Raw genomic sequence first — 22,100 nt, 5'->3', positions numbered from 1 at the left:
TGGCCTGCTCCAGCCAGCCCGCCTGCCACAGTTAACTATCACTGGGCTGGAGCCAAGGGTGCAACTGGATATGGCAGGTAGGTCCGAGAAATTCTCGGTTGACACAGGGGCTTCCTACTCTGTCTTGACCTCCTACTCCAGAGTCCTTTCCTCCCAAACTTGTACAATAGGAAAAAAAAAAAAAACACAAAAGATTCACCTGAGCACTTCTTAATTGCTGGGATGGATGAATATTTTTCCACCAGTTTCTAGTGATCCCTGACTGTCCTACTCCCTTATTGGGAAGAAATCTCTCCCTGCCTTCAAAACCTTGCAGCTATTGAATGTCCTGATAGAAAATGCTTTCAAACTCTCTTTTGGGGGCAAACCAAATATTTTTACCAGCCACTAAGTGAAACAGCTCCTAAATGGGAGAAGACATTTATGGATGTCTGATCAAAGAATCCTCAGATATCAAGTAATACTGATGGAAAATCCAGGCCTCACTATATCCCCTTGTGAGATTCTTAACCCAGCCACCCTCCTGCCTACCCCCGAGGGCTCTCTCCACTTTCAGTCTTGCCTAGAAACCTTGGACAACTGGACAAAACCCTGAGAGGGATTGTTGGAAGATCCTCTGACCAATTTTGAGGAAATCAGGTACACTGATGGAAGGAGATTTGTCTTAGATGGAAAAATAAGAGCTGGGTATTCAGTAGTCCTGAATTTTGAGACCATAGAGGCTAAACCTTTGCCACCAGGTACTTCAGACCAATTAGCTGAGCTCATGGCCCTGACTCGAGCTTTAGAGCTGGGAAAAGGAAAAAGAATAGCCATTTACATTGACTTCAAGTATATCTTTCTGGTGCTACATGCACATGATGCTATTTGGAAAGAAAGAGACCACTTGACCAGCCAAGGATCCCCAATCAAATATGGTGATTAAATCCTTAGGCTTTTGCAGGCAGTTCATCTGCCCACTGAGGTTTCAGTCTCCTACTGTAAAGGGAGCATGGAAGTGGCACAAGGGAACAAAGCAGCTGATCAGGCAGCTAAGAGAGCATTATAGAACAATGACCTAATAGGGGTTGCCACCTTAGTTCCATAGACTAATTTGCCAGAAACTCCTTCATACACTAAAGGTGAGACTCTTAAAGCTAAGCATGAGAGCTTACAAGAAGATCATTTGGGATGGTTCCAAAAGGAGGGATTCCTTTTTCTGCCTGGGAACCTCCAATGGAAGTTGGTTTATTCCTTACATGACACCACTCATTTTGGGGGAAAAGGCCCTCCAAAGATTACTAGAAAGATCCTTCATTGTAACAGGCTTACAAACAACTATAAGGCAAGTGGTCTCCTCTTGTTCCACTTGCCAATTAAACAGCGCCCAAGGAGCTTAAAGAACCGAGCTGGCCCAGCCTGTTCAACGATGTGGGGCCTACCCAGGAGAGGACTTGTAGATGGACTTCACACAGATGCCAGTTTCTCAAGGGTATAAATAGTTAGTAGTTGTAACAGATACATTCACAGGATGAGCTGAAAGCTTTCCCACACAGACTAAGAAAGCTGAGGAGGTGGTAAAAAAAAAAAAAAAAAAAAAAACAAACTGCTCCATGAAATCATTCTGAGATTCCGTCTGCCCAGGTCATTACAAAGTGATAATGGTATATCATTTACTGTTAAGGTCACCCAGTGAAAGTGAAAGTGAAGTCATTCAGTCGTTTCTGACTCTTTCTGACCCTATGGACTGTAGACTACCAGGCTTTTCAATCTATGGAATTTTCCAGCAAGCGTACTGGGGTGGGTTGCCTCTTGTTTCTCCAGGGGATCTTCCCGACCCAGGGATTGAACCCACGTCTCCTGCATTGGGGGGTCGCTAAAGCATTGGGCATTACTTATCATCTCCATTGTGCCTGGAGGCCTTAGTCTTCAAGAAAAGTAGAAAGAGCCAGCCAATTCTTAAAATCAGTGAATAAAAGAACCCAGGGGACCTCCCTGGGGTTGAAGGAGGCTTTACTAATAGTTCTCCTCTGTACCTGCATTGCCCCTAAGGAACAAATTGGTCTTAGTCCTTAGGAGAAGCAATATGGGAGATATTTTATTATGTCAATGACCTCTTCTTATATCCAGAGGCTTAGACCTCCCAGTCTTATACCATAGCCATTGGGCAATTCCAAAAGGCTATATGCTTGTGGGGAGTCAACCAGGACACAATAGATTCTAGAGTCACCAACTATATGCTCCAGAGACTCAAGTCCTAATTGAAGTATGGAAAGATGGGTCCCCAAATGTTCAACTCCAGCCCACATGAAAGGGCCCCCTGTAATACTTTCTACCTATACAGCAGTCGAGGTACCAGGACATGACTCCTGGATTCACTACTCACGAGTCAAGCCATGGAAAGAAACAGAAGAGGACACTTAATACACCTGTAAGCCCCTGGGAGATCTCAGATACCTATTCAGAACTACAAATGAGTGTCATTCTAATGAACACCCCCAAAATCAAGTTTCTCAGGGGAAGATTTCTCAGGACAGCTCTAAAGAGGCAACACAGCTTGGCAGGGATTGTACTCCAAAATAGACAGGAGATAGATTTCCTGATGCCTGAACAAGGAGGAACTTGAACCATCTTGAATGAGATGTGTTGTTTTGGGTAAATACCTCCAGCTAAGTTAAAGAAAGTCTCACAGTCCTCAGGAAAACATTCAGACCCTACAGGGTCTCAAAAAAATGAGCTGGAGACTTCTCCGGGTGGCTACAATCTTTCTTTGGGAAATCTTGCTGGTGGTGGGAATTTGGAGATGGCTAATGCCCCTACTAATCCTTGTTATCACCATACTGATGCTGCTTATGGTTGCTCCATGTATAACCAATTGTCTAACCCATTTTGTCTCTGCCCAGGTCAACAAGCTACAACATGCACTGCCAGTTCAACAAGGATATATAAAACTACAGCTGACCACAGAAAATATTGCTCACCATTAGGTGGACACCGCTATAAGAACTCTGAGGCCTGAGACTAGCAAGAGGGGAAGGCCCAATGTCCCTTGCCATCCCAGTTCAGCAGGAAGTAGCCAGAAAGACCTTGATACCCCTATTCCCAAATAATTGGGCCTCCCATCTCTTGAGGGGGAAATGTTAAGTAGTTAGAATAGGAAAAAGGAGTCCAGAATGGTGGTGGCTAATAGACAAGGAAGGGAAAAGCCCACAAAAATAGAACAAAAAGAGGTCTGACCTCAGGTAGAACAAACAGCACTTCCATAGCCTAATTTACATAGGGCAGGTCCAGGGTGAGGAGAAAAAAAAAACAAAACATATATATATATATATATATATATATATATATATATATATATATGTATGTATGTATATAAACAGGACCTGAAGGGTTGGGGTTCGCTCTCTCACTCTCTCACGTGATCCTTCTCGCTCTCTCTCTTCTCTGAACGTCTTTTGGGTCATCATGCCCTCATGCCTCAAGGATGTATTTTCTTTTATTTTCTAAATAAAACTGAGCTGTAACATGGAACTGTGACTCTGGTCTGTCCGAGAGCTGTAATGCTGGCCCATCTAAGACTGGTAATCCTGGTCTGCAACTTCAAATTTTTGTTTGTGATGAGACAGAACCAAGGAAGTTGAACACTCCCCTGAAATGTCTCTGTTACCATTCCACCAAAGAGAAAGGAGAATGGGTTGAAGGTTTGGAGGGAAAATGTTAAGGCCCATGTGAAAAGGAAATATTTTAAATAAATATCATTAAAACAAATATCTAATTAAAACACTTTCTCCTAAATTCAATTTCATTAAAAATTTTAATTCTAATTTGGAAATTTAAAGAGGTAGTACACAAATCACTAAACTGTAACACAAGTTAAATATGTCTTTAGAAATGCTTTTTTTCTGGAACCGAAGTAGCCAGCCTTCCTTCTGTGGCTATGGTAGCCACCTATGTGAAGGTACTGGTCTCTCAGAGGTTAGAGCAAAATTTTATAAACCACCCTCTCCTTTTTATAAACCACCCTCAAGGAGAGGAGGATCACGGTCCTTCTCCAGCAGGAGTGCAATTCATCTGATTCATACTGCTGTCTGAATCATCTGGTAATTTAATAAGAAATAGAGGGACAGCGCTCTACTGGGAAGTCTACTTGGTATGTAACAGCTCTAACCTCAAAGCACCTGGACAGTTCCTAGCATTTTTAATACTTTCAAACCAAACTCTTGATGTGAATATTCAGTGATGTGAATGTATTTCAAAGGCATCCCTGGGGCAGAAGACACAACAACTCCCTGGTAAATCACAGGAATAGGACACACTGAGTGTGAATACTATTACATGGTTTTACATTTATTAACTCTAAAATGCAACCTTGAAGATTTCATGTAAATTACAAAAAAAAAAGTAAAAATAAACATTATAGATATATTAAAACTGAGAAGGACCCTTTGGGGTTCCTGGGCATGGAAGCCTTTATGTCTCTTGTTTCTTACAAGCAAGACTGCAGCCTCCAGAACGTTCCCTAAGTTCCAAAGGGCGAATTTGAACAATTGCTAGTTAAAGGAAGAGCAGCCAAGGATTCACCTGTGGAAAGATTAAAAGGACCAGAGAAATTCATTAAGATTAGGAGAAAAACCACCTGCACACATCATCTGTCAGTAACCCCACCCTTGAACTATTGCTAAAAAATCCTCATCAAATTAATCAAATCCTCCTGGATAGAGACATAAAGTTTTTTTGAGGACAGGAGCCCACTGTATCCCACCTTGCCTGGGAAAGCAATAAACTTATTCTTTTCTACTTCACCCAAAACTCGTCTCTGAGATTTGATTCAGCATTGGTGTTACAGAAAAGCTTAGCTTTCAGCATAAATATAGAGAAAGCATATATACTTCAAAATATAAGTAACATAATATTAGAGAAATATGGCTAAGAAACTAAAGTATGTGATGGTAAAGTATACCAGAAATAAATATTCTGCATATGTTATTTTGAATGTTCAACTAACCAATATATAGACATAATTTTTCAATTTTGCTGAAACATACAGAGAGATATGCTATTTTTATGGTATTATAAAAAGTATTTTACAAATTCAGGCATATAATAAAACTATTCATTACTCAGTAAGTAAATATAAAAATTTATGATTTTAATTATTTTTAGTATCATTTCTTTCTCAAAAGGATTCTATTTTAGTCAGTAAATTATAGTCATTTTATACATAAATAACCTTCTAATAAATATTTAACAAGTATAATAATAGTAAATACAAATAAGTTAATTAATACATTAATAATATGTCCCTCTAATATCAACTCTATTAAATTTGCATTTTCTGCCTATTCTCTCATTCTTTTCAGCAAATGTCTTTGGTCCTTTCTAGGAGTAAGCTTGGGCAGAAGGATGCATTTCTAGAGGGATAAATTATTCACTTCCTTGTGGAATAGAGTTGTTGTATATAGAATAAGACTAATATTTCTTCAGAGTTGTGTTAAAGCTGCAAGAACTTCTCCAGCGACCTGCTTCCCGAGTAGAACAGATGACTCATCTGAACAAAGGTAATGAAGAACATGGGGAAACTTCTAGGTGTATCTCTATCTGTCTATTTACTAACTAAGTAGATTTAGTATATAATTTAAATCCCTAAACATGAGTTTATTCTTCTCTAGCAGAGATAATGTCTGCCTCAAATTGTTGTTGAAGGATTAAATGAGATATCTGAGATTTTGCAACCACAATGTCTTGAAGATAAAAAGAAATTGATAACTATAGGTGAATAATATTACATATTTGCAAAAATATAATCTACCTACCAAAAGAGAACATTCTAATCCACAATTAAAGAAAAAAGAATAAAAGCTTAAGGAGGTATCCATGAAAAAGATAATAAATTCGTTTAAATTCACTGAAAGCCATGGATAGTCATTTTTTTAATTAAGCAGAGTCAATGTTTTATTCAGACGTTTTAGTTTTATATTTTTTTTCTTTTTTTAAATTGATGTATAATTAATTTGCACTATCTTGTTAGTTCAGAAGTACAGTGATCTAGTTATATATGTCCTTTGTCTTCAGGGCTCTTTCCTTATTTGTTATTGCATAGTCACTAAGAGATGTTTGACTCTGTGACCCTATGGATTGCAACCCACCAGGCTCCTTTGTCCATGGGATTTCTCAGGCAAGAATACCGGAGAGGGCTGCCATTTCTTTCTCCAGAGGATTAAACCCAATTTAGTGATCAAAACCACGTCCCCTGTACTGGCAGGTGGGCTCTTTACCACTGAGACACCAGGGAAGCCCTCCCTTCACTTATAGGCTTTTACAAAATGTTCAGTATAGTTCCCTTATATTTTGGGTCCTTGTTGGTTTTCTATTTTATATATAGTTATGTGCATATGCTAATTTTAAACTCATAATTTATACCTCCACCCCCCTATAAATAATTTACTTACAGAAGGTTATAGTAGGGTAAAAAGGACATTAGAAGAATAGTTTTAGGGGGATCACCAAGGGAGTCTCTGCTTTATTCTGCTCCTGTTCCCATGACAAATATCACAGACCAGGAGAAATTTATGCTCTCACAGTTCTGGAGACAGGAAGTCATAGGTCAGGATGCAGCATGCTGAGGTACTAGTGAGGGCTATCTTCCTGGCTTGTAGACTGTAGCCATTTCCTGTGTGCCCTTCGGGTCTATCCTTGGGGCTAGAGAGCAGAGACAGAGCTTTGGTGATTTTCTTTTTCTTAAAAAAATAATTATGCTGTTGGATCAAGGTCCTTATGACATTATTTATTCAGTATTTCTTCCCAAAGACCATATCTCCAAATAAAATCACATTTGGGGCTAGAGCCTTTATTTATGCATTTTGGAGGACACAAAGGTTCAGTCCATAACAGTTAACATTGGGAAATTTTCAAAATGCAAGGTAAAATCGATTTTACATATTTAGTACTTGTCTAACTCTGACAAGACAGGCATTGAGCTTGAAACAGATATAATTGGGCTTCTTTATTGTGCTTTTTCATTCCAATCCCAAAGAAAGGCAATGCCAAAGAATGCTCAAACTACCACACAATTGCACTCATCTCACATGCTAGTAAAGTAATGCTCAAAATTATCCAAGCCAGACTTCAGCAATATGTGAACCATGAACTTCCTGATGTTCAAGCTGGTTTTAGAAAAGGCAGAGGAACCAGAGATCAAATTGCCAACATTCCCTGGATCATGGAAAAAGCAAGAGAGTTCCAGAAAAAACACCTATTCTGCTTTGTTGACTATGCCAAAGCCTTTGACTGTGCGGATCACAATAAACTGTGGAAAATTCTAAAAGAGATGGGAATACCAGACCACCTGACCAGCCAGGCCTCCCTGTCCATCACCAACTCCCAGAGTTCATTCAAACCCATGGCCATCGAGTCTGTGATGCCATCCAGCCATCTCATCCTCTGTTGTCCCTTTCTCCCCCTGCCTCCAATCCCTCCCAGAATCAGGGTCTTATCCAATGGGTCAACTCTTCTCATGAGGTGGCCAAGGTATTGGAGTTTCAGCTTCAGCATCAGTCCTTCCGATGAACACCCAGGACTGATCTCCTTTAGGATGGACTGCTTGGATCTCCTTGCAGGCCAAAGGACTCAAGAGTCTTCTCCAACACCACAGTTTAAAAGCATCAATTATTCAGCATTCAGCTTTCTTTAGAGTCCAACTTTTACATCCATACATGACCACTGAAAAAACCATAGCCTTAACTAGATGGACCTTTGTTGGCAACGTAATGTCTCTGCTTTTCAAAATGCTATCTAAGTTGGTCACAACTTTCCTTCCAAGGAGTAAGCATCTTTTAATTTCATGGCTGCAATCACCATCTGCATTGATTTTGGAGCCCACAAAAATAAAGTCTGACACTGTTTCCACTATTTCCCTATCTGCCATGAAGTGATTGGACTAGATGCCAGGTTTATTCTTAGGTATTTTATTCTTTTTGATGCAATGATAAATGGAATTGCTTCTTGAATTTCTCTTTCTGCTCTTTCATTTTTAGTGCATGGAATTGCAACATATTTCTTCCATGTATTAATTTGTATCCTTCAACTTTATCAGATTCATTGATAAGTTCTAGTGGCATCTTTAGAATCTTCTATATTATTATGTGATCTACAAACAGTGACAGTATAAATTATTTTCCAATTTAGATTCCTTTTACTTCTCTTTCTTCTCTGATTGTTGTGGCTATGACTTTCAAAACTAAAACCAATACAGTATTGTAAAGTAAAATAAAGTGAAAATAAAAATTAAAAAAAAAAAGTGGTGAGGTTGGACATCCTTACTTTGTTCCTGATTTTAGAGGGAATGCTTTCAGCTTTTAACTATTGAATGTAATACTAGCTGTATGTTCGTCATATATGGCCTTTATTATGCTAAGGTATGTACCATCTGTGCCCACTTTCTGGAGAGTTTTTATCACAAATGGGTGCTGAACTTTGTCAGAAGCCTTTTCTGAATCTATTGAGATGATCATATGGTTTTTATTCTTTAATTTGTTGATATACCGTACCACATTGATTGATTTTCAGATGTTGAAAAATCCTTACATTCCCTGGGATGAATTCCACTTGATCATGTTTATGATCTTTTTAATGTATTGTTGGATACAGATTGCTAGTATTTTGTTAAGGATTTTTACATCTATGTTCATCAGTGTTATTGGCCTGTAATTTTCTTTTTTTGTGTGGTATCTTTGTCTACTTTTGTGATGGTGGATTCATAAAATGAGTTTGGAAGATTTTCTTCCTCTGTGGAACAGTTTCAGATGGACAGGTGTTAAGTCTTCTCTAAATACTTGATAAAATTCACCTCTGAAGCCATCAGGTACTGGACTTTAGTTGTTTGGGATGTTTTTAATCACAGTTTCAGTTTCAGTGCTTGTGATTGGTCCATTCATATTTTCTATTTCTTCAGATTCAGTCTACAGAGAAAGTATACATTGAAGAATGTGTCCATTTCTTCCAGGTTGTCCATTTTATTGACATAAGGTTGTTCATAGTAGTCTCATGATTCTTGCTATTTCTGGGGAGTCATTTGTAACTTCCGCTTTTTCACTTCTAACTTTACTGATCTGAGTCCTTTCCCTTTTTTTCTTGATGAAATTGGCTGAAGGTTTATCAATCTTATTTATCGTTTCAAAGAACCAGCTTTTTACTTGGATGCAATCTCAAAAATGACAGAATGATCTCTGTTCAAGTCCAAGCCAAACCATTCAATATCATGGTAATCCAAGCCTATGCCCCAACCAGCAACACTGAAGAAGCTGAATTTGAATGGTTTTATGAAGACCTACAAGATCTTTTAGAACTAACACCCCAAAAAGATGTCATTTTCATTATAGGGGACAGGAATGCAACAGTAGGAAGTCAAGAAACACCTGTAATAACAGGCAAATTTGGCCTTGGAGTACGGAATTAAGAAGGGCAAAGGCTAATAGAGTTTTGCCAAGAGAACACACTGGTCATAGCAAACACCTTCTTCCAACAACGAAAGAGAAGACTATGCATGGACATCACCAGATGGTCAACAACAAAATCAGATTGATATATTCTTTGCAGCCAAAGATTAAGAAGCTCTATACAGTCATCAAAAACAAGACTGGGAGCTGATTGTGGCTCAGATCATGAACTCCTTATTGCCAAATTCAAATTTAAACATAAGAAAATAGAGAAAACCACTAGACCATTCAGGTATGACCTAAGTCAATTCCCTTATGATTATACAGTGGTAGTGAGAAATAGATTTAAGGGACTAGATCTGATAGACAGAGTGCCTGATGAACTATGGATGGAGGTTCATGACATTGTATAGGAGACAGGAATCAAGAGCATCCCAATGGAAAAGAAATGCAAAAAAGCAAAATGGTTGTCTGAGGAGGCCTTACAAATAGCTGTGAAAAGAAGAGAAGCGAAAACAAAGGACAAAAGGAAAGATATTTCCATTTGAATGCAGAGTTCCAAAGAACAAAAAGGAGAGATAAGAAAGCCTTCCTCAGCGATCAGTGCAAAAAAATAGAGGAAACCAATGCGAAAGACTAGAGATATCTTCAAGAAAATTAGAGACACCAAGGGAACATTTCATACAAAGATGGACTTGATAAAGGATAGAAACGGTATGGAACTAACAGAAGAAGAAGATATTAAGAAGAGGCAGCAAGAATAAACAGAAGAAATGTGCAAAAAAGATCTTCAAGGCCCAGATAATCATGATGGTGTGATCATTCACCTAGAGCCAGACATCCTGGAATGTGAAATCAAATGGGCCTTAGAAAGCATAGTGATGCCAGTGGAGGTGATGGAATTCCAGTGGAGCTATTTCAAATTCTGAAAGATGATGCTGTGAAAGTGCAGCACTCAATATACCAGCAAATTTGAAAAACTGAACAGTGGATACAGGACTGGAAAAGGTCAGTTTTCATTCCAATCCCAAAGAAAGGCAATGCCAAAAAATGCTCAAACTACCATACAGTTGCACTCATCTCCCACGCTAGTAAAGAAATGCTCAAAATTCTCCAAGCCAGGCTTCAGCAATATGTGAATCTTGAACTTCCTGATGTTCAAGCTGGTTTTAGAAATGGCAGAGGAACCAGAGATCAAATTGCCAACATCTGCTGGATAATGGAAAAAGCAAGAGGGTTCCAGAAAAACATGTACTTCTGCTTTATTGACTATGCCAAAGCCTTTGACTGTGTGGATCACAATAAACTGTGGAAAATTCTGAAGGAGATGGGAATACCAGACCACCTGACCTGCCTCTTAAGAAATCTGTATGTAGGTCAGGAAGCAACAGTTAGAACTGGACATGGAACAACAGACTGATTCCAAATAGGAAAAGGAGTATGTTAAGGCTGTATATTGTCACCCTGCTTATTTAACTTATTTGCAGAGTACATCATGAGAAATGTTGGGCTGGAAGAAGCACCAGCTGGAATCAAGTTTGCTGGGAGAAATATCAATAACCTCAGATATGCAGATGACACCACTCTTATGGCAGAAAGTGAAGAGGAACTAAAAAGCCTCTTGATGAAAGTGAAAGAGGAGAGTGAAAAAGTTGGCTTAAAGCTCAACATTCAGAAAACTAAGATATGGCATCTGGTCCCATCACTTCATGTGAAATAGACTTGGAAATAGTGGAAACAGTTTCAGGCCTTATTTTGGGGGGCTCCAAAATCACTGCAGATGGTGACTGCAGCCATGAAATTAAAAGACGTTTACCCCTTGAAAGGAAAGTTATGACCAACCTAGATACCATATGGAAAAGCAGAGACATTACTTTGTCAACAAAACTTCATCTAGTCAAGGCTTGGTTTTTCACAGTGGTCATGTATGGATGTGACAGTTGGACTGTGAAGAAAGCTGAGCACTGAAGAATCAATGCTTTTGAACCATGGTGTTGAAGAAGACTCTTGAGAGTCCCTTGGACTGCTAGGAGATCCAACCAGTTCATCCTAAAGGAGATCAGTCCTGGGTGTTCTTTGGAAGGACTGATGATGAAGGTGAAACTCCAATACTTTGGCCACCTCATGCAAAGAGTTGACTTACTGGAAAAGACCCTGATGATGGGAGGGACTGGGGTCAGGAGGAGAAGGGGACAATAGAGTATGAGATGGCTGGATGGCAGCATTGACTCCATGGACATGGGTTTGAGTAAACTTCGGGAGTTGATGATGGACAGGGAGGCCTGTTGTGTTGCGACTCATCGGGTTGCAAAGAGTTGGACACGACTGAGCGACTGAACTGAACTGAACTGAACTGAACTGATATTTGCGACTGTTTTGTCTCTATTTCACTTATTTATGCTCTGATCATTATAATTTCATTCCTTCTACTAACTTTAGGTTTTCTTTGTTCTTCTTTATCCAGTTGTTTTAGGTATAAAGTTAGGCTGTTTATTTGAGATTTTTCTTGTTTCTTGAGGTAAGATTGTATTGCTATAACCTTCCCTCTTTGAATTCTGTCTTCCTTTTGGTTTCTGCCCTCCTAATGTTGGTCCAGTGGTTTGTGAAATCTTTGTATAGGGTGAGATTTTGCTGAGTTTTGTTTGCTTGTTTGTTTTTCCCCTGATGGGCAAGGCTAAGTGAGGTAGTAATCTTGTCTGCTGATGATTGAATTTGTATTTTTCTTTTGTTTGTTGGTTAGTTGAGGCATCCTGCACAGGGTGCTATTGGTTGTTGGGTGATGCTGGATCCTGTATTCAAGTGGTTTTCTTTGTGTGAGTTCTCATTATTTGATACTCCCCAGGGTTAGTTATTAGAGAAGGCAATGGTACCCCACTGCAGTATTCTTGCCTGGAAAATCCTATGGACCGAGGAGCCTGGTGGGCTGCAGTCCATGGGGTCACTAAGAGTCAGACACCACTGAGCAACTTCACTTTCACTTTACACTTTCATGCATTGGAGAAGGAAATGACAACCCACTCCAGTGTTCTTGCCTGGAGAATCCCAGGGATGGGGGAACCTGGTGGGCTGCCATCTATGGGGTCACACAGAGTCAGACACGACTGAAGCAACTTACCAGCAGCAGCAGCAGGGTTAGTTATCAGGTAGTCTATGATCTTGGAGTCAGTGCCCCCACTCCAAAGGCCCTGGGCTTGATCTCTGGTCAGGAAGAATGATTCCACAAGTAAGTTGTTATGGCATTAAGTGAGATTAAAACAAATACTCCAAAATCAGAAACCAAAGAGGAACCCCAGAAAAATGGCAGTTACAAAATCAGGCAAATAATAATTAAAATAATGGAATACACACATATACATATACACCTATAAGCAAAGTCAAAACAGTCCAACAAAATAAAGTACAGTAGATTACCCTGAGAAATGGAGGAAATCAAAAATTGTATTTACCAGTTAGAACAAGATTAACTAAAGAACAAACTGAAAAACAAAACTAAAGCAAGGTGCCAAGCAGGGAATAAAGCAATGAAAACAAAACTAACAAATATGTTAAGAGGAAAGGAAATAAAGAGAAGAGAGAAAGAATAGATATGAAAAGCTAAATAGAGGTAGATGAAGATGTATATATTTTAAAAATTAGTTGCAAGGGGAAAATAACAGTGGCAAAGGCAAACAAAGAAACAAATATAGAAAAATATAATAGGTTTTAAAAACTAAAATTATAAAAGATAGAGAAAACAAAAAAAGAAGAAAGAAAACAGAGAGAAAAAAAGAAAACGCCACAAAACTGCAAAAGGCCAACAGAGAGGCAGAGGTTCAAAACAATAATAAAATATGTGACTGAATGTACACATATACATATACACCCATAGGCAAAATCGAAACAATCCAACAAAATTTAAATACAACAGACTGACCCAGAGAACAAAGGGAACCAAAAATGGTATCTACCGGTTAAGAACAAAATTAAGTAAAGCACAAACTGGAAAACAAAACTGAAGCAAGGTGTCAATTGGGGAATAAAGCAATGAAATCAAAGCTAACAAATAAGTTGAGAGGAAAGAAAGAATAGATATGCAAAATTAAATAGAGGTAGCTAAAGATGATTTATATACATTAAAGATTAACTGCAAGGGGAAAAGAAGAGTAGGAAAAGCAAACAGATAATTAAATGTAGAAAAAATAACAATAGGCTTAAAAATTTAGAAATTAAAATTTTAAAAAGGGAAAAGAGGGGGAAAAGTAAAGGAAAATGGAAAACTCCACATAACTGCAAAACCAAAGTTGAGGCAGAGGTTTATAACAACAATAAAAAGTGTGACTGAGGGAAAAAAAAAAAAAAAAAAGCTCAAAACCTTAATTAGATTTCATAGTGCCAATAAAATCAACAACTACAACACGGGGATCAGGGGAGGTTAAAAAAAAAGAAAAAAAAATCCAAAAGAATCTAAAAAACAAGTGAAAACATAAGAATAATAAATGCTTTTCTTGAGTCACTGCTGTCAGAGTCCTTTCCCTTGCTGGGAGTCACAGTCCACCTCACTTCCTTAGGATGCCTTCCAACCCTGCTTTGATCTCTGGACTTATTTTGGGGGCAGTTCAGATTCTAATCTGGTCTTATTCCTGTGTATTCTTGCCTCCCAATGTCCACAGCTATCAGCATTAGTGTGTTTTCTTTTGTGGGAGCTCTCAGTGTTCTTTTATATATTCCATAGACACAGAGTCTGCCTAGTTGATCTTGTGGATTTAATCTGCAGCTTGTACAGCCTGTGGGAAGGTTTTGGGTCTTCCTCCTTACCCACACTGCCTCTGGGTGTTACTTGTGATTTTATTTCCATCTCTGCATGTGGGTGGTTCACTGGGGTTTGCTTCTGAGTCTGGCCTAGAATACTTGGGTTTTCCCTGTGAGGCCCTGGTATAGAGGTGGTGCAGCTGCTTGGGTCACAGAGGTTCTGGTAGCACCAGGTACTCAGGGGAGCTGGCAGCTAGGGCAACAGGAAATATGGTGCCCTAGAAGGGTATGGCAACTAGTCTTGGCCAATACACTCCAGTATTTTTGCCTGGAGAAACCCTCTAACAGAGAAGCCTGGCAGTTCACAGTCTACAGAGCTGCAAAGTGTTGGACACAACAGAAGCAACCCTGCACACATAGACAGAGTTGTCTTTGTTTGTTTGTTTGTTTGTTTGCCTGTGGCAGCTCTGTCCCAATGAGAGTTGAGCGTGAATTTGGTGCAGCTGCTTGGCTTGCAGGGACCCTGGTGGCGCCAAGTGTGCAGGGACACAGACGGCCTCCACCGCATGAGTTATGGCCCTATCAGAGTTTTTTTCAAGCTTCTTGAAGCTGGCAATCAAAAGGCCTTTATGCCAGTCTTTCTCTGAAGCTCCACCCACTCAGGCACTTACTTAGAGGGTTCCCTTGCCTGAGGTCCTTCTCTGTTGTTCAGCATGTCATGCACATAGAGGGTCCCCCCTGGCTGGGGTCCTATTGTGTCAATCGGGCATCAGGCACTTAAAGAGCACCCTAGGTGGGATCCTACTCTGTAGCAGGATCATGCAGTTGATGGGCCAGCCTCTCTATTGTTCAACTGCTGATGTTGGCATGTGGGGAGAGAGAGACTATGGTGATGGTTTCACCCCCTACAGGTGACTCAGAAATTAAATACAATAGACTGACCCAGAGAGCAAAGGGGACCAAAAATTGTATCTACCAGTTAAGAACAAAATTAACTAAAGCACAAACTGGAAAACAAAACTAAAGCAAGGTGTTAATTGGGGAATAAAGCAATGAAATCAAAGCTAACAAATAAGTTGAGAGGAAAGAAAGAATAGATACACAAAATTAAATAGAGGTAGCTAAAGATGATTTATATACATTAAAGGTTAACTGCTCCACAATTAATTGGGGATTGCTCCACAATCCTTAAACTCCAGCTCCCAGACACTGTGCCTTCTGGACTACTTGCATCCATATTTGGGATATGTATGGCTGTGGCAAGGACAGTCTTATCCATTCCATTTAGGCTGCCACAGATCAGCTGTTTCACTTTCAGCCTCAAATGTTTCTCCTCTGACTCAGACAACTGCTCCGATGTGGGGATTGGACCCTTGCTTCAGTTCTCCCACCCACTGACAGCAGGTCCATTCCTAGTAACACTCCTGTTTTACCCCCTAGTTCCTTCATCCTATGGAGTTTTGCGTGGTTCTCTACATTCTTTTCTGCTGGTCAGGTACCCCTGTCCACCCTCAGCTGGTGTTCTGCGTGCACTTTTGTATCTGAAGGTGTATTCTTGATGTATCCATGGAAAGAGATGTACTCCATGTCCACCTACTCCTCTGTCATCTCTTTCCTCCCTACCTTACTCTTGTTAAAATTAAGGTCCAGTAAAATTAAATGCATATAATTTTTTTAAAAATAAGATGTAACATTAATTTATGCATAATTGAGAAAGAGAAAACTGCCAATTAAATAGTGGCACAGTTTTCTAATAACTCAGACTTTTTATTTTAGGTTTATTGAAAACCTCTTTTATTTCCCAGTCATGTCATGTTGCCCAGAAAAAGAACAAGCTGTGTTCACATGATCTATGCTTCCTGTGACAAACAGGCATTGTAAGATCTGTCAATAGCAAGCCACAAAACTATTTAGACTTGCAAAGCTGTTAAAAACTGAGTACTTGTAGAACTTCTTTCTTTCTTTTTTTTCTTATAGATTTCCTTTCTTCTCTTGTTCTTCCTCTCTTTCCTCACTCTCTTCTCCCTTACTTTATTTTATTTTATTTTATTTTATTTTACACCATTTCATTCTAAATCTTATCTCCCCCTTATCTCAACTTTGCAGGGAAACAAACTCAAAGAGAATAACAAAGAAGTAGTAGCTTGAAAGGAAAGCAGGCATAGACTTTTAAAATTGGCTTTGTATTTTTATGGAATGGTAGTTTTGAGAATTCAATAATGCAGAAAACACAGCAAGACTTCAGTTTCAGGGGAATGTTGCTGAATTTGTCTTTTAGAACAGTTGTAAGTTATGCTATTCAAAATCTGTAGGACCTCATGAATGCATGAAAGGAGAGAGATGTTAACCAAATTGCCCTTCCCCCAAATAGAGGGCACCTGGGTCTTTCCTAAATTTTATAGTTTTGGGAATTAAACATAGTAGCCATATGATTACACAAAACTTGAGAAATTGTTTACACATATGCCATTCAGCAGAATGAGAGACTAGAAGATTTCAAAATTTAGCAATGCAAAAACAAAACAAACAAACAAAAAACAGTTTTTCACCTCTTTATTGTGTAGCCTAGCTCCACATCCACTGGCTACACTAAAAGTCTCTGTCCTCATAAATTTTCTGTATACATAAATGGAATCCTGATACAAATACACAGAAGACAAGGAGCTTAAAACTTGACCTAATATATAGTTTTACTTCCTTCTATTAAAAATAGTGATATCTTAGGAATTACAAAACCTGTAGTAATTATAAGATGGACAATGAGGACTTCCCTGGTAGTCCAGTGGTTAAGAATCCACCTGCTAGTGCAAGGGACATAGGTTCAATCCCTGGTTCAGGAAGATCCCACATGCTGTGGAGCAGTAGTTTCTCCACACCTGCTGAAGCCCATGAGCCTATGGCCTGTGCTCCATGACAAGAGAAAGCGCTGCAATGAGAAACCCTGTGCACAGCAATGAGAGTGTAGCCTCTGTGCCAACAACTAGAAAAAGACTGCATGCAGCAACGAAGACCCAGTGCAGCCAAAAATTAATACATAAATATATACATATTTTTCAGTCCCACATTCCACAACTAGAAGACATTGTTCACCGCAGTGAATATCAAAATCATGTGTGCCACAAATAAGACCCAGTGCAGCCAATAAATAAATGAATAATAACTTTTAAAAACTGAGGGACAATGATTAAGGTAAAATTTCTAGATTTTTAAAGCATTTAATGCACAAATTAAAATCTAACTATTGTATATTAGAGTTATTTAAAATAGATTCCATGCTTGTTATTTTACATGTGGGATAAAAGCATGTAAAATGAAAAGTGAATTTCAGTTGTTTTTATTTATGTGTATGTGTTTGTATGTATGCAGATGGCTGAATATGCACTCTTTCAATGGCTGAATATGCACTCTTTCTTGTGGCCATGAAATTGACACTGGCTCCATATTCTGTCCTGTGACATGGTTGTCTCTTTAATCAATGAAATTTTGGCTTCAGTGGTTATATTAACTGTCTTCTTTTGAGAAAGAAATGTCTTACAAATTAAATAATGAGAACGATTTCATTCTCATGCACACAATGTTCTCAGTTACAGGAAAAAAACTCATTGGAAAAGTGTAATGCCACATAAATAAGTCCACAAATAATGAATCTGGAAATTCAGTGAAGCAGTGACTTTCAGTCTACCTGTGCTGCTGGTATCTGTCACCACAGAAGATGTACACCTTAAGCTATTTTTTTTAAATGACTCAGATGTTAGTTCAAGGAGGAAAAAAGATTAGGTATAAAAATTAAGTGATGTAATAAAGGTAGATCTCAAGTTATAATGTTTTCTAGAATTATTATGCAGGCTGTTCTATGCAGACCTTGAAGCCTGAGTTGGATGTAATTGTGTGTAAGGGCAGGGACATATCTAGGTTCAAAGCCTGGTTATAGAACTAATATACTTATTGCTTAATCTCTTTCAACTTCAGTTTCTTTGTCTATAAAATCGAAATGTTCATGCTTATTATTCGAAGGTTGTGAAGCTTGAGTGAATCAATGTATGTATATCCACAGTGCCTAGTATGTGAAAAATAGCAACTATTACTAGTTGGGATAAAACTAGTATTTTTATTGAAATAAACATAATTTTACTTCAGGAAGTGTGTGAGCGATATTTTATGGGTCTAGCATACTCTTGGGGCTTCCCTGATAGCTCAGATAAGACTTGGGTTCAATCCCTGGGTCAGGAAGATCCCCTGGAGAAGGGAATGGCAACCTACTCCAGTGTTCTTGCCTGGAGAATTCCATGGGCAGAAAACCCTGGCGGGCTACAGTCCACGGGGTAGCAAAGAGTTGAACCCAACTGAGCAACATTCACTCATTCAATGTTCTCTTATTATTAAAGCTACAATTCCTTCTTTAGGGGATCCAAGTTAAGCCTTAGAGATCACATCATAGCAGAAGGGACCAGTCTAATTTGAGGCTTCACAGAGCTTTATGACATTTTTTTTTTCTAGTTTGAAAATATTAAAATATTGTCTTCAATGTTTTTACCACCACCAAAGCCCATATTGCATAATGAAGGAAGAAGGGAGAGATTGTGGTTGTGTTGTTTCCATAATGTACATGGCCTACAGCACTGATAATTTATCATCATGTCATTACTACTAATATCTTGCATTGTTTTATACTCAAAAGTATGCTCTCAAAATTATAGTGAATCAGAAATGTCCAGATCCCTAAGAAGAGGACCATAATGATATAGAATATTAGGAAAAAATTCTAAAGTAATTAGATGGAAATTCAAAGGGAAATTCAGTAGGAAAAGTAATTATACTAATAGACAGTTATTCAAATTAGTCTTCTAGAAAAAGAAAAGAAGTGCAAGATCTTTGGTTTGCATTCTAAAGAGAACACTCTTAAAAATAATCTACCTTCCAAACCAACTATGCCCTTCAAGACACCACAGAAAAAGATTTCTAGGAGCAGAAAACATACCTCTGCTACTAAGTACCATATAGTCCCTGAATAAGTCAATTTTTGCTTCAGTAACATAAAATCCCAAAATTCCAGTCCTTAGCACAAGTATTAAGTTCTTGCTCATGTTATATGAAGGCTGTGGTTTGTTCTAAGAGGTCAACTACATTTCTTCTTCTAGCACCACATGGAACATCCAAGCCCTGCTTGGAATGTGGTGATTCCCTAGCAGAGAGCAATGGCACAGGATAAATGAAACAGTACAAACAAGATAGCCAAAATTAGTTTTAAAAATGTAAAAAAAAAAAAAAAAAAAGAAAAGAAAAGAAAGAAAGAAAAGAAAAACAAGTAACTAGACCTTCAAAATAAGAAACTAACAATGTAGGCTAAGATTATCTAGCAAGATTCATTAAAAAAAAAAAACAAAACCAAAACAACAAAAAAATCCTCAATATTTTAGAGATAAAAGAATCATCTCTTAGCCTCCAATTCTGATTCTGTGTGTGTGTGTGTGTGTGTGTGTGTGTTTAGTTGCTCAGTTATCTTCTACTCTTTGAGACCCCATGAACTATAGCCCACCAGGCTCCTCTGTTCATGGGATTCTCCAGACAAGAATACCAGGATGGGTTGCCATTCCCTTCTCCAGGGGATCTTTCTGACCCAGGGATCAAACCCAGGCATATTCTTCACATTCTGAATCACCAGGGAAACCCAGTTTCCAATTGTATTAGTCCCTAAAATATCAATTCAATGTATACAACATTTCTTTGTCTTTATTGTCACTCTTGTGGCTCATCTCTTGGCTGGTCTATTAAATAGTTTTCCTAATGTCTCTGTTCAGGCCTCTCTTTGATTCATCATCTTATTGTTGTCTTGTCTCTTCATATAAAACTTTGAAAATGTCACTCACCTAACCAGAATTGTTCAATATATCCCCAATTTTTGCTGGAAACATCTAAAATCTCTTGCAGCAAAGTGCCTGATGCATTGACCCCTGCCCACATATAATGCTTTCTTTCCTTGTTTCCCGGGCTTCCACACACATTTTCCATCTCAGCCCTGAACTGTTTGCACTTCCTGACTTCATGCTACTTGCCTCTTTAACCCACATAAAAATTATCCATAATGTTTGATTAAAATGACCTGCTTCTATTTTTGCATGAATGAACTCTCATTTATTTCTCAAGTCTCAATTCTGATAACATCTACCCTCTGGAGCTTGACCTGATTCTCTGAGAAAAATTAAGAGCCTTCACCTCCCCCTCCTTTTCCCACTGAATTCTGTACATATCATTTCAACAAATGTTCCTTTTCTCTTTTCTTACTCAGAAAATTAATTTTATCAGCATCCTAGACAGACTGTCAAAACCAATCTGCAATGTAAAATTCAAATTTGAATTGTTAGGCCAAGTAGACATTTGTGTCAGTTTAACTAGTATCAGTTCAGTTCAGTTCAGTCGCTCAGTCATGTCTGACTCTTTGGAACCCCATGAATCACTGGCGAAGCATGCCAGGCCTCCCTGTCCATCACCAACTCCCGGAGTCCACCCAAACCCATGTTCATTGAAAAGATGATTCCATCCAATCATCTCATCCACTGTCGGCCCCTTCTTCTCCTACCCTTAATCTTTCCCAGCATCAGGGTCTTTTCCAATAATTCAGCTCTTCTCATCAGGTGGCCAAAGTATTGGAGTTTTAGCTTCACACTTGAAAAAATAAAAGTAAATTTTTATGAGATTGTTCTATAAGCAGCCTCAAAATGAAGAGCTATATTATGTGATTGAAGTTTTATTATTAGGCCCTGATAGTTCTGTACACCTCTCTAAACATAACTCTTACTGCAAGGCTGGCTGAGGATTTAACCTCAGAGAGTAGTTCATCCTTCTGGGAAAAAGTATAGGGTTTAGATGGCCATGATCAACTTTTTTCTTTGTAATCCTCTTTGTCAGTCTTCCATGATTTAATGACTTTCATTTTTATTGACATTTTTTCTTTAGCTATCACATATGCTCTACTGGCATTATATATATAATGTATATTACATATGTAATTTTCTGAATTCTCCACTCAGTGGCTAATACTATTTCCAAGTAAAGTACATACAGAAGAGAGTGAGTAACATATTTCTTTCTGTGTCTTTAGCCCATTAGTTTTCTTCTAATTCATGAAGCTACATATAATGGCTACTTTATTTTTTCTCCAGTTGACACCCTTGTCAAACATTTATGTGCTCTGAGTACTCTCTTGGGCCAGTCTCAGCATCCCTCTTCAGCTGTTGTTTAATTGCAAGATTTCAAGTCTCTTTGTCATCCTTATATGTTCTCCAGTTCTCTGCATCCTTCTTAGAGAACAGTAGTAAGGGTGAGCAACATCATTACAGTGTGATAAAAGAGCAGGGTTACCTATGTTCACTCCCTTCTCCATTCATTAACATAATTAATCACTTAGTGAGCCAGTAGGTATTTGTGGATCTTCTGCTGTACATGATGGTGGCTCAGACTGTAAAGAATCTGCCTGTAATTCAGGAGATCTTAGTTCAATTCCTGGGTAAGGAAGATCCTTGGAGAAGGGAATGACAACCTACTCCAGTATTCTTACTTGGAGAATCCCATGGACAAAGAAGCCTAGCGGGCTACAGTTCATGGAGTCACCAAGAGTCAGACACAACTGAGCAACTAAACATGAAGCATGAAGCTGTATTATGACAAAATACAGCTAAATGAGAAGTAGGGATTTTGGTAATTTAGACATGCAAATGTGTTATGTAAACTTGCTCTAAGAGACAGGCTCTGCTGGCTCTAACCAGGGTGAGAAATAAGAACTTCTAAGGGGAGGTTATGCTGATTTGTTTTCTGAAAGATGACAAATAGTTTACAAGTAGAACATCATTAGAAATGGAAAGCACATGCAAAGGATTGTTGTGTTAGGGAAAGTTAGGAAAGGCAGAGAATCCACAGGACAAGAATGCAGGAAAAGACACCAGGGCAGAAAGGTAACTCTGA

Source organism: Ovis canadensis, chromosome 4, assembly GCF_042477335.2.
Source record: "Ovis canadensis isolate MfBH-ARS-UI-01 breed Bighorn chromosome 4, ARS-UI_OviCan_v2, whole genome shotgun sequence".
Classification (NCBI taxonomy): Eukaryota; Metazoa; Chordata; class Mammalia; order Artiodactyla; family Bovidae; genus Ovis; species Ovis canadensis.
Note: the sequence above shows the minus strand (reverse complement) of the source record.